The following is a 16851-nucleotide window of genomic DNA, read 5'->3' as shown; positions in this document are numbered from 1 at the left end:
TGCTAGCTACCTCAACGGAGAGGTTACCAAAAAAATGGTAACAGTTGGGTACGATACTTTAGGTACCATCCATAACTTTTATCAGTGGAAACAATTGAAAATAAGAACTGTACCAACAGATACTACACAGAGAAAATAAGGTGTTTGATTGTGACGTTCCAGGAAGTTCCAGAACGTTCCAGGTTTAGCTCAGAGCGACTGAATGAGATCCACTGGACTTGTTCTTTAATTAACTTGAGCACGTTTGTTGGTTCGTTAGAGTTTAAATACGCCGCGTCAGTTATGTAAAGTGAAGAAAACGATGAACTGATGAAACCCCTCTTGATAAAAAACATCATCCAATTCAGCCGCTCTGAGCTGGAACCTTCTGGGACTTTTATTTGCTTCAGTTTCATTCCATCCTTCACCAAAAGCCTCAGTCCGATAACATTTGAGGCCAAATATGAATATTTCCTGATGTCGGAATCACACATTGAGGATTTTTTCACATGTAGGCAGGATAATCTCCAACATGTGGACCAGATGTTCTTTTTTCTTCTTCTTCTTTTTTTTCTGTCTCTCTCTCTCTCTCTCTCTGCTTCTGTCTGTTTCTGATGGAATCACCGCCTGGAATAGCTGCAGAGTTTTCATTTAGCCAAGGGAAGAAAAAAAGCAGGAAAGCGTGGCCCGCCTGACTCAGTCTGTCTCTGATGCTAAAGGGTCGTCTGAAAAACAAAAGCAGCAGAATGTGGATCCGGGACGTGGGAAGAGGCGGAGGAGGGCGCAGTGCCAGAATATGTGCGAGCTGGACTGGTTTCAGGGAAACAGTGGAACTGGAACCAGGAGAGGAGGGTGGCTGAAGACTGCAGGACGCAGGGAGGAAGGAGGTTTTACCGTCAATCATTCTAGAATGATCCACGGGGCAGAAAGACAGGAAAGGAAACCCTCTAATAACACGTTACATGCCAGTAAATTCAACATGTAGATTCTTCTATTCTGGCTTCATGGATCACTGCGTCTTTATCGTCGCGCTATTTTTATGCCCAGTTCCAGTTTGCAAACTACTTATTTAAGGAGTCGTCACCCGGAAATCTCATGTTTCCTTGTTAAAACATGTTTATTGGTGTTGGACCTCAGTTGAAACTTGTGGAACTTTTTTGTTTGTTTGCGCTCTGTGTTCGAACCAGAATCGCCCACAAGGGGGCGCAGCACGAAACTGGAGGTTTTGACTGTCGTCAACACAGAAGGATATCACAAACCCCAAACTGGTTTTACTAGTCCTTTTAGCGGTTAGCAACTAGCCACTAGTGGTTAGCCACTAACGGGGGTTAATATAAACGTTGAGCCATGTGATTTACAAATGACCCTGTGTTTAATTTTACATCTCCGCGTGCATTGCTCTGCAGCTGGATGTTTGCAGTCGGCTCCATGATTGTCTTTTAGTTTTACTTTTTGTGAATAAAGGACCGCTATGCTATGCTATGGGTTTCCATGATTGACAATTCCTGCAGCCTATCAGCAGCCTGGAAACGTGAGGATACCAGCTGACGACTCCTTTAAGTAACTGATGGGTAAAGTTATAGACATAAGGTAGTTTAAAGGTTTCCATCAGTTTATATGGACCAGCCTATTATTGAATTAGTATCACCAATATTACACAAATGCTCGGCTATAGAAGCAATAAAATGATCTGTGTTCTGAACAGTCATTCACTTCTCACTACTACATGGTTAAGGATTATATAATGCTCAAGGTTGAAATGTACACGAAGCTTAATTATTGTTCTGCTAACAACAGGAAAAAACATCTGGAACAAACTTGTAGTTTGGCGAGGACAGACGCCTGCAACTTAAAGCTCTCCTTGGCCCCTGTGTCCTAACGGAACGCTCAATATATAAAATAATATGGAAGATAGCCAGTATTGCTCTATTGCTTAAAAAGGGGGCTTCAAATGGAAGAAACGACTAAACTGGCAAAAATGGCAGCATAAATGAATAAATAAATAAATAGAAAAGGTCAAACGGCAAAAGAGTGACAGCTAAGAGTACTACTACTACTAATAAAAATATCATAATGGTGATAATTATAATAATAATAATAATAATAATAATAATAATAATAATGAAGAGCAGCTTAAATCATAATTGTTAAAAAGGGATTTAAAAAAAAAAGCAATATGGCTAAAAGTGTCAAAATGGCCAAAGCAAATAAAATGGTTAAGAAGACATAAAACAACTAAGAATGATTAAAAGGGCAAAATTGCAAAACTTAAAATGGCTATAAAAAAAAAAAAATGCAATAAAAGGCCACTAGAAGTTAAATGCTAACATGCTAAGCTAGCAGGAAGCCAGCGAAACGACATGTTCTGGCTGGTTTCCCCGCTGTAGCAGCACGGGGTTTCAGTGTCGACTTGCAGAAACACTTGGCGGGGTGGTTTTATTTTCTCTGCGGTACTCGCTGGCTGCTCATCTGGAAACTGATCTTTTTGGTGAAGCGACTAGAACCAGCTCCCGCCTCTCGTCTGGGTTCCAGGAGGTCCTTCCAGAGAAGGAGGCTATTTTAAGATGTTCCTGTGCAGATTATGACCAGACACGGAGTGAGAACATGTTTTATATGAAGTGTGGAGTGAAATTCCTTTCGAGGGGAAAGTTCACTGATCTCCAGGACTGATCCATTCTGGACCAAACTCTAGAAAACCACCGAGAAAAAACAAGAAGCTGCTTTATTTACACTCCCATCGGACTTGGATTTAGACTCAGAAGCGATTACGTCACTCCAACTGACCAGTGACAGGAATGACGACATTTACTTTTCTAAGTAGCTTAACAGGAATGTTGCTAAATGGCTTTAATGACGTTAGCTTAGCACTGTTGCTAAGTAGCGTTAACTAAGTTGGCTGAATTATGCTTTTCTTCTTATTTTAACTTTATGATTTCGTTTCTTTTTACGCGATAAACTACTTCCATTACTTCACATCACATAAGTAGAATGATTTAGCAATATTGCTAATTAATGCTGCTTGAGTAACTTTAGTAAAACTATATAGCAAAATTGCCAAGTTGTATTTAAGTTACTCTAGTAATGCAACTTTGTTGTTAAGTGGCATTTCTTAAGTGTCTTAAACTAAGTAGCATTACTTGGCAATACTACCTAACCTCCTTAACTATCAATAATTAGTGACAAAAGAATATAACATTACTTATTAGCATTATTTTAGTTAGCTCACATTACTTAACTGAAGGTACTTTGTAGTAGCGTAACTTAGTTATGTTGCTAAGTTGCATTACTTAAATTAGCTGAATTGCCTAACTTAACATCACCTAAGCAGAACAACTTTTCCTATATAGTTTTTCTAAAGTTACTCAAGTAGCATTAATTAGCAATGTTGTGATGTTGGATTACTTAAGTTACCTAACGTTACTTAAGTAGCATGTCTTGGCAACATTAAAAAATCTGTAATTTAGAATTTGGCGAGCATGAATTCACAGCACATGGAAACATAATTATATGTATTGCACATACTGACTTGCAATAACAAGAAATTGGCCATATACTGTGCATAAATGTGTGATTTAACTATTGGATAAAAAAGTGAAACGCCTCATCATAATTTAAATCAACTTCATTGAATTCAGTGTTGTCCTGCAGTTTGAGGCGGTCTCCAGGAGAACCTCCATCAATCAAATTGCACTGTTGAATCCTCATGTCCTGGTGAGATAAAATAAAATTAAATCTCCTTTTCGTTAATCCTGCAACCTTTTTCTATCGATTTATTTTGTTGGACCAGAAGTGAGTCGAATCCTTTCACTCTGGTTTGAGGCTGAACTCTCAAACAAACAGAGGAACGAAGCCCGGCCAAGAGGATGGAGGATTTGCACTTGTTTACCGCTTGTTTGAGCTCGTTGGTTGTCCTCAGTTTGCCCTCCTGCTCCGGATCCAATGTTTGGAGTGTTGGGAGGAGCGATGCAGTGAGTCCGACTCGTCACGTAGCAGGAGAATCAGGAATCAATGAGAACTTTCACGGCCCAACAGAGGTTCCCGTTCCAGCAAAGCAAAGAATTTGATCTTGAATGTCTTTTTGTGTACGAAGTTTGTTCCGAGAGAAGAATCGATTGAAGATTGAAAGACGTGGGCTTCATCTTTTAACGTCTCTGTATTGAGGGAAAACTCACCGGTCAGGAGAAAAGATGGTTTGTCTACTGAATAAAAAGCTTCTATTAAGCGTGAAATATTCAAAAACCTTCCATCTTTGGGTATTTGTGTTTGTCTCTGTATGGACACACGACAGTCCTGCAATACCAGTGGGAGCCACGGGGCAGTGTTTTGACGACAACCAAATAACGCATAGAAGTCCTCAGATTGGCTTTGTGTTAGCATTAGCATTGGTTCAATTAACATTATTAATTAGCATTTGACTTAATAGTTATTTATTTTAAAACTTGTTAGCATTAACCCTTATCCACAGATTTTGCAAAATCTCAAGCACTGTTAGTAAGAAAACACCAAACTTCATTTCAACTCGCTTTAGTCCAGCGTGTGATCAAGAATGGGTTCCACATACCATTTAGTTTTCCGTTTTCTTACAGTCCATTAAATCCCATCATTTTGGATGATTTTCTTTGGTGCTGTAGCAGCTTTCTTCTGCAATACAGTGACATCTAGTGGCTCAGCATGGAATCAACCATATGTTTTGATCTACAGGTTACATGGCCAGCCAAGGAAGTACAAGAAAATGTGACTTGCAGTCAGTAATATAAGTATTTTAATTCATTTTTGATGCCATTATTGAAATTTTGACCCCAGAGTGTCAAGTTAAACTATTAATCAACAAGTTTTTTATTTACACAAGATGACAACTGACCCATCATATTTGTCATCTATACATTAAGTCACACGGCCAGCCAACGAATTCAAATTGTTAAAATTTTTTAAAAATTTCATAATTTTTTTTTGCCAGTTTTCACACTTCAGCAGTGTTTTGCCCAGTGGGCCAAATGGTTGACAGCCCTCGCTTCGGAGTAACATATGAAGAAATAAAATGTATATCCCGTGTGTTTGGAGAGGAAACGGTTCGGTTGAGCCTGAAGAACATCATGGAAAACCAGCAAAACACTCAAGCTACAAAAAAAAAATCCACATGGCTGTTTAAAAACTGGGTCTAAAATGTAATGTTGGATTGAGGCGGGGTCGCTTCTGAGCAGCCAAAGTCAAATAAAGCTCAAGGAGGCGGCGAGTCTCTCCGTCAGGGTTTAGAGCCACAAACTTCTCCACATTTAGTGTGTGTGTGTGTGTGTGTGTGTGTGTGTGTGTGTGTGTGTGTGTGTGTGTGTGTGTGTGTGTGTGTGTGTGTGTGTGTGTGTGTGTGTGTGTGTGTGTGTGTGTGTGTGTGTGTGTGTGTGTGTGTGTGTGTGTGTGTGTGTGTGTGTGTGTGTGTGTGTGTGTGTGTGTGTGTGACTCACTGTATGATCAGAGCTGTGCAGCACAGGAACAGATAAATACCAGGCTTTGGAAAGCTGTTTGCCAGATAAACACAACTATTCTTGGTTTTTCTCTTTTTTATTAATGGTGGGAAAAAAAAAGAGAATTCCACCAAATCACATCATTTTGCGCCAACTAACATTTCCTGTATTTGACAGATGGGAAACAACAGTGAAGTTCTGTTTTGGTGAGTTAATGGAAGATAAATCCTCCTCTTAGAAATGTCGTATGAGTCTCGTTGGTACAGAAACCTTGTATTAAAAGTTCCTTGATTTTCCCTCCATTTCAATATTGGATCATAGGAGCTGCATTCAGAATCTGCTGTGTCTGTGTGAGCTGGACTGTCTCCGCCCACACATGCCCATCTATGGGAAGAGGAGGAAGTACTTCCTCTCGTGGTGCCATGTGCCAGAGCAGAGCTGCCTAATTGTGGGCGGAGTGAAAAGGGAGGAGCCGACCTTGATTGTGATTGGCTAAACCCCCTGATGACACTATATAGGGTTTGATTTCTGATTGGCTGGTTGGAGCAACACACTTTTTAAAACCTGGAACAAGCTAGGGAGAGAGAGGACACACTTTATTCACTTCTGGGGCGTCGGTCCAGGTATGGAGACGATTATTATTAATTTTGGAAAATGTGAATTTTGCAGAATATGACCACTTAAAATTTTATTTTACCAAGTATAATAAAATGCCTCGGTATAACCAAGTATGTTTGGTGTAAAAATCAAACTGAGTATTTCTTCTTTATTCTAATAGCGCTTGTGGTTCCAAACTGTATAAAAGCTTACGGAACATTTTTAAAGCCAAACCTTGATTGAAACACTGTTTATTGCCCCCAACGGGGTATTTTCTGTGTGAGTGTGAGCACATTAGGTGACTAATGTCAAAGACGCATTCAGCTACTTCAGTTTCAGAGCACAGAGCCAGTTAGGTTTAATAAACTGTTTGTTGAAGCTCTACTCTGAAAGCCTGGACCCTGTCAATACTACTGACCACTGTATTGTGACGACGATCACTTAAACTTCACGAGTTATTGAGTAATCTCGATTGTTTGTGGTACCAAATTCTAACCAAATATTTGTGGCGCCAGAACAAATCCAATTGGTGTTTGTGCTTGTGATATTTAATATAAAGCAAAGTCTAACCAATTACTTGTTGTACCTCGACAGAGTTGGATATTTCTGTGACCATGTGTTTGTCAGTATCTATAACAAGTACTTGAGGTACCAGAATTTTATCAAATAATCAGAATTTTGAACCTAAATCTAACGGAACATCTGTGGTACGCGACCTTAATCAAGCACTTGTGGTGCCAACAACCTGCTAAATATTTGTTCTTTAGGTAGTTGTAAAGAGAGTAAAGTACTTGTGATAGCTATCAGCTAAATGTTGCCGAGTACTTTTGGTGCTTGAACAGACGGAGACAGCGTTTTCGTTCCTGTAGTCAAACTGCAGCCGGAGCCCAGCGTTACGAGCTGCTTGTCACGGTGCCAATAATCTGGGGTCAATTTGTAACCACTGTGATGTAAGCACAAGTACTGTGAGGACTGTTTCCTCTCCAGAACTTTGAGTAATACTCTGTGTGCCGTCTGTCAGCCGTGCAGAGAAACAAACTCTCTAATGTCTCGTCTAAACAACTGCCTCTTCAATAAATCCATCTTGTTCCCACCTCACCGAGTTTACCCTGGTTTACTCCAGTTTACCCTAGTTTACTGTACTCTGGTTTACCACACTCTAGTTTACTATTGTTTACTCTAGTTTACTATTTTTTTTACTGTGGTTTACTCTGGTTTACCTTACTCTAGTTTACTGTTGTTTACTCTGGTTTGCTCTGGTTTACCTTACTCTAGTTTACTATTGTTTACTGTGGTTTATTCGAGTTAACCCTGGTTTACCTCACTCTCGTTTACTATTGTTTACTGTGGTTTACTCTAGTTAACCCTGGTTTACTGTACTCTGGTTTACCTTACTCTAGCTTAATATTGTTTACTGTAGTTTACTCTGGTTTACTTCAGTCTGCTTTACACTACTCTGGGTTACTCTGGGTTATTCTAATCTGGTCTACTCTGGGTTAACTTACTCTGGTTTACTCTACTCTGGTCTACTCTGGGTTAACTTACGCTGGTTTACTTTACTCTGGTCTACTCTGGGTTAACTTACTCTGGTTTACTTTACTCTGGTCTACTCTGGGTTAATTTACTCTACTCTGGTTTACTCTGGATTAATTTACTCTGGTTTACTCTACTCTGGTTTACTTTACTGTGGTTTACTGTTTTTTACTCTGTCAGGAGTCGTTAATCTGCAGCTCAGAACCACCATCTTCACTCCTGATTAATAAAAGTATGAATAACTGGAGAACAGAGGTGTGTGTGTGTGTGTGTGTGTGTGTCTGTGTGTGTGTGTGTGTGTGTGTGTGTGTGTGTGTGTGTGTGTGTGTGTGTGTGTGTGTGTGTGTGTGTGTGTGTGTGTGTGTGTGTGTGTGTGTGTGTGTGTGTGTGTGTGTGTGTGTGTGTGTGTGTGTGTGTTCGAGCTGAGAGAAATCAATGTTCCAGCTGTTGGGTGGAGATCAGCCACGGTGTTCATGGAAAACAAAGAATTGACTTCTTTCCAAATCTGTTTGGATCCAGAATCCAAGGATCTGCACTTTCCTAGTTTGTCCCTTGATGTTGTGCGTTGAGGCTCGTCGTCGAGTCCCGACGAGCCTCGTCGGTCTCCGGGACCCTTGGACGTCTCCGTCGGGACGGACCGCCGCGGTCCTCTGGCCTCCATTGTGTGTTCCAGTCACATAATGTTGTGCAATGTCAGACTTTGAGCGGATGGTGTGTTTTAAAGTTCTGGCAGGGTTCCTGGGGAGCCAGGGTTTGCTCCAGCCTGGTATTCAGGTTTCTGCCCCAGAGACGTGGCGGGCGACCAATCAGAGGAGGAGTTCTGGAGAGTGTCCTAGGGTGCCCATTACTGACCTATTTACAGTTCGAGAGGCTCCGACACTTGTTTTATAAACCCCCGTGATGTCGGCCGTCGCCTCATGAGGGGGGCGGTGGGACCGTCAGTCACTCAACTTTCAGATCGGATTCCTCTTCAACCAAACCTTTTTGATTTGCGTTTCTCTCGCTTTGTTTGCGTCCGTGGTCTCTTTGATTTCGCTGCTTGGAATTCGGCAGCAAGCGGCTTCCCGCCGTCTGCCAACAAACATCTTGTCCGTCCAACACTTCGCCACGGCGCTGGAGGCCTGCCACCGTCCATCTTCTCCTTCCCGCCAGCCTCTTCCTCTCTTCCATTCTCTTCCATTCTTCCGTTCCGTCCGTCCTCTGGTCTGGTGAAGCTCGGTGTTTTCATGAAATGACGACATCGCTGCAGAACAGGAGGGAAAAACCTCCTTGGAGCTTCTATATTTAGACGATTGTACACAGCTCACTTCCAACACTGATTCTTAAGGTTACCGCAAGAATCTTTGCCACCTAAAATAATCCTGTTCCCTGGGCCAGGCCCAGGTCCTGGTCCTGGACCAGGTCCAGGTCTTGGTCCAGGTCCTGGTTTGTCTTGTCAGAAATTAGATTTTATGTCATAAATGTAGTATGTCTTGAAGTACTTCTAATGTCTCAACATCAACCTCAACAAATACTTCTAGTCTCCAAATGTAACCAAGCACTTCAGGTGACTAAACATTATCCGATACTTTCTGTGCCTAAATCTTACTGAGGAGCTTTGGTAACGACAAAAACCAAATACTTTGAAAATCTCAACGTAAACAATATGATCTGAGTTTGAACTTGAACAAGTACAAGTAGTTTTGGTGCCAAAAGCTCAATGAGGCCTTTTGGCGTCTCAACTTGATGACGTACTTTTTGCATTTGAGTCCCTCTTTACTGGAGAACGAAAGAAATCCTTCTTCCATTTCAGTAAACGTGTCGCATGCAGATGCAAAGTTTTTGATGACGATCGAGAAATGCTGTAGTTTGCATGCCTGGCCACCAGCTGGTGCTGCGAGTTGTTTGTCATACAATAGTACGATTTAAACACCAGGTCCCTTTCTCCGTCCGTCTTCATGGTATCGATCCACTCAGTGGGGGCTTGGGGTTTAGCAGTTAGCTGCTAGCCGCTAACAGGACTAGGATAAACATTGAACCAAGTGATTTACAAAAGAGCTTGTATTTTATTTTAAATCTCAAGGTATAACGTGTTCCATAAGATTTTTAATATCTGTAGGAATTTTTTGAAAGCAGGTGTCACATTTTGATGGTTACTGCCAGTGTTATCATTATATTTGAAAATATGCACAATCATGCTAACGCTATGCTATCGTCTTGATTGGCGGTTCCTGCGGCCAATCAACAGGCTCCTCACATTTGTTAAGTGGAAGTTGTGGGATGGAAAATAGTCAGAACGGCTCCATAGACCGGCTGAATCTCGCTTCCTGCGCCGTACACTGTATTTCCGCTCCGTCTCTGAGACCTCCGTCACCAAGACTAATGAGCAAAACATTTGCAAGTGGAGGTAAAGGGAAGGTTTCCATCAACACGGGCGGCTGGGCTCTCGAAAAAACAAGCTTTCCTCTGAGGTCGACGGCGAGGCGTTCGCGGTGCAGAGTTCACAGGAGTGTTTTCTTAATGCCTGCTTTTATTGCGGGCGAGCGACTTGGGAGAGACTCATTAAGACACAGATGAAGGGATAAAACTGACTCCAAACGTTTCACATCCAGTGTTTACAGCAGTGACTGATGCTGCGCTGCTTCGTGGTGGTTGTTGTTGTTTAAAAAAAAAAAAAAAAGCTGCTACTTGAGTCCAAAGGTGATCTTCATGAAATTAATCTTGTTGTTGAGTCCAGCCTGCAAATATCCAGCTTCCACTAAGAACTCTGGTCCTTCAAAGAAACACGAATTACAAGGCGTCTTTGCGAGTCCCCGGTGTCGTGGCTGAGAAAAGTGTTTGCAATGCCTGGAATTGTGTTTACGTCCGCCTGAATAATAGATAATGGCTCACTTAAAGTCTCGTCTGAGGTAAGCTGCTGGAGTGCATGGCGTCGTGTTTGGGGAACTAATGCGGACGAGTTTGAGCGGGAAATAGACGGCGTCGATTCTGGTGGTGGAGTCCTGCTAGCATGCTACGTTAGCATTAAAGTTTACCGAGGCCACTCTATTCCTCCGGCAGCTTTCAGACACAAGACCTTAAACTGTTTTACAATAAATACAAGAAACCGCCTGTAGCTTGTGTTGATGTGCCAATTGGATTCAAATCCACACTGGGTCATAATGAATGAAGATTACAAAATCAATAGACGTCAAGATGTTGAAATAAGACGTGAGATCATTGAGAATAATATCACAGAGCAGGGCAGCAGTCTACTACCATATGAGTAAAGTTCTAAAAGCAACACTTTAGTCTTGAGATTTAAGAAAAATACTTCCATTAAAATGTTTAGAATTGTGACACGATGTGGAGAAAAAAGGTTGAAATGTATCTCGAAATATTTAGAATAACATTAAAATGTGTTCATACATTTAAGAGAAATGTGGTGAAAATAGTAAACATTGTTAAAAGATTGAGAAATAAATATTGACACATGTTAAATAACGTTAATAAACAAACACATGCCAATACAGTTTTTATATGAAAAACTAAATGTATAATATTGCCTACGTGACTATTGAATAAATTGTGTTTTTAAAGTACAATAAAAAGTTCAGGTAAAATCAAACACTATTTGAGGAAGAAATGTGGAGAACTCTATCAAAATAAATGATTTGGAATATTACTAAAATAATTATTAAGTATGTTGACAAAAATACTGAATTGAAGTTTAAATGATCATCGTTAATAACATCTAAAATGTTAAAACACTCAAAATGTAAAAGAGAACTTTGAATTAGTTTGATTATTGTAAAATATTTGAATAATTTTGATAAAATCAAAATGTTTTAATAAAAATAAAGTAATGTTGAGGACAAAATAGTGAAAACATTTTGTTTTTTACAAAACATTGAAATGTTTGTCATTATTGAAAATGTTAATCATTAATAATAATATATAGGATAAATGATCAAATTAAGTCTAAATATTGGAAGATAATTATATTGTTGAAATATTGAAAATGCTGATGAGAAAAAAGTTTGGAAATGTTTTTTAAATATTATTAAACTGTTGTGAGAATAATAATCACGTGAGAATATTATGAATAACCTTTCAACATATATTATTGGAAACAATTAAAAATCAGCATATAATGAACAATGTCAAAATATTTGTTAATAATCAAAGATTCTTGCAGTAACAGTGAAATATCTATGATGAATATAATAAATGACAGAATTAATTTCAATATTAAGACATTTGATTGCATTTTGTTGAGATGGTGAAAATAAAATAATGTTAAAATGTTGAAGATAAAAGATAAATTTTATTTTTAAAAAGGGTGGAAATGCAGAGAATTAAGCGGATTGTCACAATGTGACTGTTGTTCCGGTAAACCTCAGATTCATGATCAAATGTTTACATCAACATCAGGATGTTTTGATTGATGTCAGCAGATTAAGTGAAAGATTTTGTGATTGTGTATTATTGTTATTCAAAACATTTGTTATTATGAAATATCAAGAATCACTAGTATAATATATTCTAAATATTGAGAAAGCCATTGAAATATTTATTGTTCAAATGTCACAGCAATTATTCACATTTTGAGGAATTTAATATGTTAAAATGTTTTAATACACTGCAGACTTGTGATGAAATGTTTACATTAACGTCTAAACGTTTACAATGTTGAATATTGTTGACTAAAACCTGTCATTGCGTCGTACGTTTGAGGAATCTGGGGGATTTTTAACATTTCAACAGTGATGGGAGGCTGCTGGCGGTTTGTGGGGATGGTTGAAGTGCAAAATTAGTAAATAAATCGAATAAAAATGTACTTAACATGAAGAAGAAGGCAATATTTAGGAGGCGGCTGTACTGCGCCTGTGTCAATAGTTCTTCTGCACATGAGCGAGGAGACGGACAATAAAACTCCATCGTCTGTCCATCATGTCTGTCCTCACATTGCTCTTGTTTGTAGTGTATTATTCTCTGCATGTGTGTGTGTGTGTTTCATTATAAAACCTCATTACCGCTCATTACTTTGTTTTCAGCGTTTCTGCCGTTTCTGTGGAAACCGACATTAGAGAAGCAAAACTGTCCTGAAATGAAATTGCAAAAAAACAAAAAACAAAGGGACCCTTGGGGAAGGAGCTCCTGTTGTTCCACGTGCGGGAGACAAATGTCTCTGATGAGAGAATCTTGAGACGGCGGGAGCGAAAAAGCGTGTGGCGTCGTGGACGTGAGCAGATCGTGTGATGTGTGATGTGGTTTGGATTCCGGGGCAGTGAAAAGTCTCCGCCAAGTGAGAAATAAGTTGTTTTTTGTTTTTTTTTTACGTTCAACCTGAAACGACCTCCTCGAGGGAGGCGGGACGTTGATACGAAGGAAGCGCCGCGCCTCAGACCGCCTCCACAGTCTGTGTTATCGATCATTGGGTGGAGCAGCGTCACGCTAAAATCGCCTGGTCGTCGTCGTCGTTGTCGTGTTTGGAGTTTGTGTCTGATTTCACGGCTTCGAGGCGTCTCGCTTCCCGCCACAACCGCCAACGCCTTCCAGAGGCGTTGGGGTGGGGGGTACAAGAGCGGCACGTCGATGTTTGTAGTTGTAATTTTTTCTCCCTTAACCCCCCCTCACCCCCACCCACCCATCCCCCCCCCCCCCCCCAACCCTTCTAGCCCACCCACCCGTCTGCCCCCCCAACTCATCCACATCTAATGAGAGAAGCCAAACACTGTTTGTCAGAATCTAAGTCAAATTCCTCCATCCTCCGCTGATCCTGTCTATGTCCTCCCTCCCTCCTCTCTGCATCTCCCCCCCTCTCTCTCTCTCTCTCTCTCTCTCTCTCTCTCTCTCTCTCTCTCTCTCTCTCTCTCTCTCTCTCTCTCTCTCTCTCTCTCTCTCTCTCTCTCTCTCTCTGTCTCTCTCTCTCTCTCATTGTGAACAGCTTACTGCAGTATCCTTAAAGTCCCCCTGCATGTGTCCTGAGTTGTCCTCTCTTTTTCTTTTTTCTTTTTACCCAGCATGCACCGCGGCGATCTGGAGCTGTGTCGGCTCAGGACGGGCGCACACTTTTGATGTCGGGGAGGGGGGGGGGAGTGGATGGGTGGGAGGGAGGTGGGGGTAGGAGCAGACGCTATGATGCAGCTTTATTTGCTCCTTTCAATGGTTTCCCTCAGCGCCGCTGCTGTCATCACTTTTTTATTTTTTTGGCTATTTTTTTTTTTCCCTCTCTGAAATTATGTCCATGGGGGGCTGAGGGGCGGGGGGCTGAGGGGCGGGGGGGTGGGGGGGAGGTGGGGGTGGGAGGGTTGCTGCTAACAGAGCGAGCGAGCCGGCGCATTGTCCTGATGTGACCTGCTCACACAGCCACGCTCAGGCTGGGCGGGAACGCACAGTGTGTGCGTGTGTGTGTGTGTGTGTGCGCGCGCGCGCGGCACACAGAAGCATGAAATTTTGGTTTTTTTATTTTTTTTATATTTTCCTTCCCTCCAGCACTGATGCACATCATGTTCCCCCCGTTAACCCTTTAAATGCCGCCGACCTGCGCTCGTCTCAGAACACGGCGTCACAGTTTAGCCGGCACAACAGTCGGCGCCGACACGTGAGCCGGTTCTCCACGACCACGGTGACATGCATGCGTCGCCTTTTGTTTCTTCTTTTTCTTTTTCTTTTTTCTTTTCCTTTCTTTCCCCAACGCACTTCCACATTTCCTCCGCTCTTATTTCTTCTGCCGCTCGCAGGAACCCGTGAAATGAAAGCAGAGAGTCTGCCGATTATCGCCTATATCATGATGCACCGTTTGGAAATAAACCCTAAAACAATCAGCTCAGGTTTAAAAGAGTTCATCGACGTCGTCTCGTATCGTTTCCTCTGATTTTCATTCATTTTTCTCACAGAAATTGATTAAAAATATGCGTCAAATAAATGACATAAATAGCAAAATATTGTATGAGTTGTATTTTAAACTGACAAAAATATTCCGAAAATATGAAATAGATTCTCCTTTTAACGTTGTTTTGAATTCTGACCTTAAATGGCTTCTCTGCAGGAGCGGCTTGCGAAGCGTCGTCACACTTTTTCAGCCTGTCGGAACCATTTAAAGACTGAAGACTGGAAAACGGTGTTATTTAAAATGTCTGCATTAAAACCTGCAGGATTTCACCTGAAAACAAACGTCGAACAGATGAATTCATGATTTATATTTAACCTTTAATCAACATGAAGATAATCAAAGTGTCATTCCATCCAGATCAGTGTGTGATTCAGTTTTAAATCAGCTGCTTGTTGGAAGGGATTCTGGTTGAGACATTTTCTAGATGTTCACCACGAAATACTGTGATATGAAGTCCTGACTCCAGCTCCTGCAAAATTCAGGCAGAAAAAAAAAGATTTTAAGTTTTGCAGCTGTGATGTACTCCTGGTTTCTGGCTCTTCTACAATAACAACAGTAAAGAGTCCTGAAGCTTGTCGACACTTTGACTTTCTACCCGGAGACACTCTGACGTTCAAGTCGAAGAAAGTTTTAGACAAGATCTGGTCCTGAACTCTGACTTGAACCATCGCAGTCGGGTTCTTCAGTCTTTTTCTGCTTATCATTGAGAAATGATCCCCAACCAGAAGCTCAATAATGTGACGACCTCGTCGGAGGAAACTACCGTATTTCCCGGACTGTAAGTGGCTCCAGAGTTTAACTTTGCGTCAGTCAAAGAAAAGCCGACGCCTGGATGAACGGCGACCTTCTGACTCCGTTCAAACTCACCTGAACATCCAGTTTCTATCGTCACTCTCCTCAGTCCATCTCTTTTTAAAACCTTCTTCGCTAAACTGAAGAACCTTCCGGGACGTAACAATCAGGAACTTTGTCATTTACAGGTTAACAACCGTTTCCTGCTGTAATTCAGGTACTGAGATCGATGGGTGTGGCGTCTCTCACTATATCCGACTTTCTCAGCTTTTGAGCTGAATTCTGATTCGAGATGGGTTTTTTTGGGGGGTTTTTCCCCGTATTTGATGTGATGTGAAAGCAGATCAGACCCTCCAGCTCTTTCTGTGCAACATTCTCTCTCCCTTTTTTTCATGGTACTTTCTGTTCAAGGGATGAAAGTTATGAATTCAGAAAAGTCTTTCGTAGAGTTCGTCGCCAAAAACCCCTAAACCTGAATATGTCACGTATTACCACTGAGTATCAATAGTATGTCAACTGAAAACACACCGAGGATGATTGGTGAAGTTTATCTCCAGTAATCGAAGGGTTTCGGGTGTTTTCTGTCTTTCTTGTGGTTCGAGCCTCGACTGGATGTTTTCCACGCGTCAACATATCTGCCCTGCGGCACTCGGTTCCATATAAACGATCACGTTTATCTCCATTAATTAAAAGTTAAAGCATAAAGCTCAGTGACTGGGTTTATTCATTACATTTATATGTCATTTCTTTATTCACTATGTACACTAATAACGTGGTTCATTTGGGCAGTGGTGATCTGGGAGGAGTGAACAGACCACCGGGTCAGATTATTAAAAGTTTCTTCAAGAGGATTAATTATTATTTATGACGTGCGATTTTATTTTTTAATTATTATTACTTGTCATTGATGAGCCCCTTCTGCCTTTCTGAAATGACTACGACCATTTAAAGTCACCGCTTTTATTCATTCATTTTATTTGTTTGTTTGTTTGTTTTATTTACACACATTTACAGGCATTCCGGCAGGGTCGACCTGTATGGTCGCTCATTCCAGTTGATGGCTTCAGTAAACGGGTGACGACGAATGCGACCAGAGCGTCACTCGCACACCTTCGCCGACGTGCGGTCGTTTACAGAATTAAGTTAGCATCGCTAGCATGATAGCTCGTTAGCTCATATAGAGGCTAACTAGCCTGTAAGTGATTCACAACTTGACTTTGTGAAACACTGATTGATAGATGGGTAGGTAGGTAAGTAGATAGATTGGTAGGTAGGTAGATTGGTAGATATAGATAGGTAGATAGATAGGTTGGGAGGTAGATTGCTAGATAGATAGGGAGGGAGGGAGGTAGATTGGTAGATAGATAGGTAGGGAGGTAGGTAAGTAGATAGATTAGTAGGTAGATTGGTAGATAGATTGGTAGATTGGTAGGTAGGTAAGTAGATAGATTGGTAGATATAGATAGGTAGATTGATAGGTAGATTGGTAGGTAGGTAAGTAGATAGATTGGTAGGTATGTAGATAGGTAGATTGGTAGATATAGATGGGTAGATAGATAGATAGGTAGGTAGATTGGTTGGTAGGTAGGTAAGTAGATAGATTGGTCGGTATGTAGATTGGTAGATATAGATAGG

General features: G+C 41.1%; 1 protein-coding gene across 5 annotated transcripts in view; it reads left to right on the top strand.

Annotated features, from left to right (window-relative positions):
• Nucleotides 1-16851, top strand: part of thrb (thyroid hormone receptor beta) — a 96591-nt gene that overhangs the window by 36021 nt on the left and 43719 nt on the right. Inside the window, exon 1 of one of the 5 annotated variants that reach the window (XM_080515700.1) lies at nt 10330-10456. The exons of the other annotated variants lie outside the window; for them this stretch is intronic. The gene's annotated coding sequence lies outside the window, so the exon portion shown is untranslated. Of the gene's footprint in view, nt 1-10329; nt 10457-16851 lie in introns of those variants that run through there. 5 annotated transcript variants of the gene reach the window in all.

Source organism: Blennius ocellaris (genome assembly GCF_963422515.1).
Source record: "Blennius ocellaris genome assembly, chromosome: 20".
Lineage (NCBI taxonomy): Eukaryota > Metazoa > Chordata > Actinopteri > Blenniiformes > Blenniidae > Blennius > Blennius ocellaris.
Note: the sequence above shows the minus strand (reverse complement) of the source record. Positions and strands in the feature narration are given on the sequence as shown.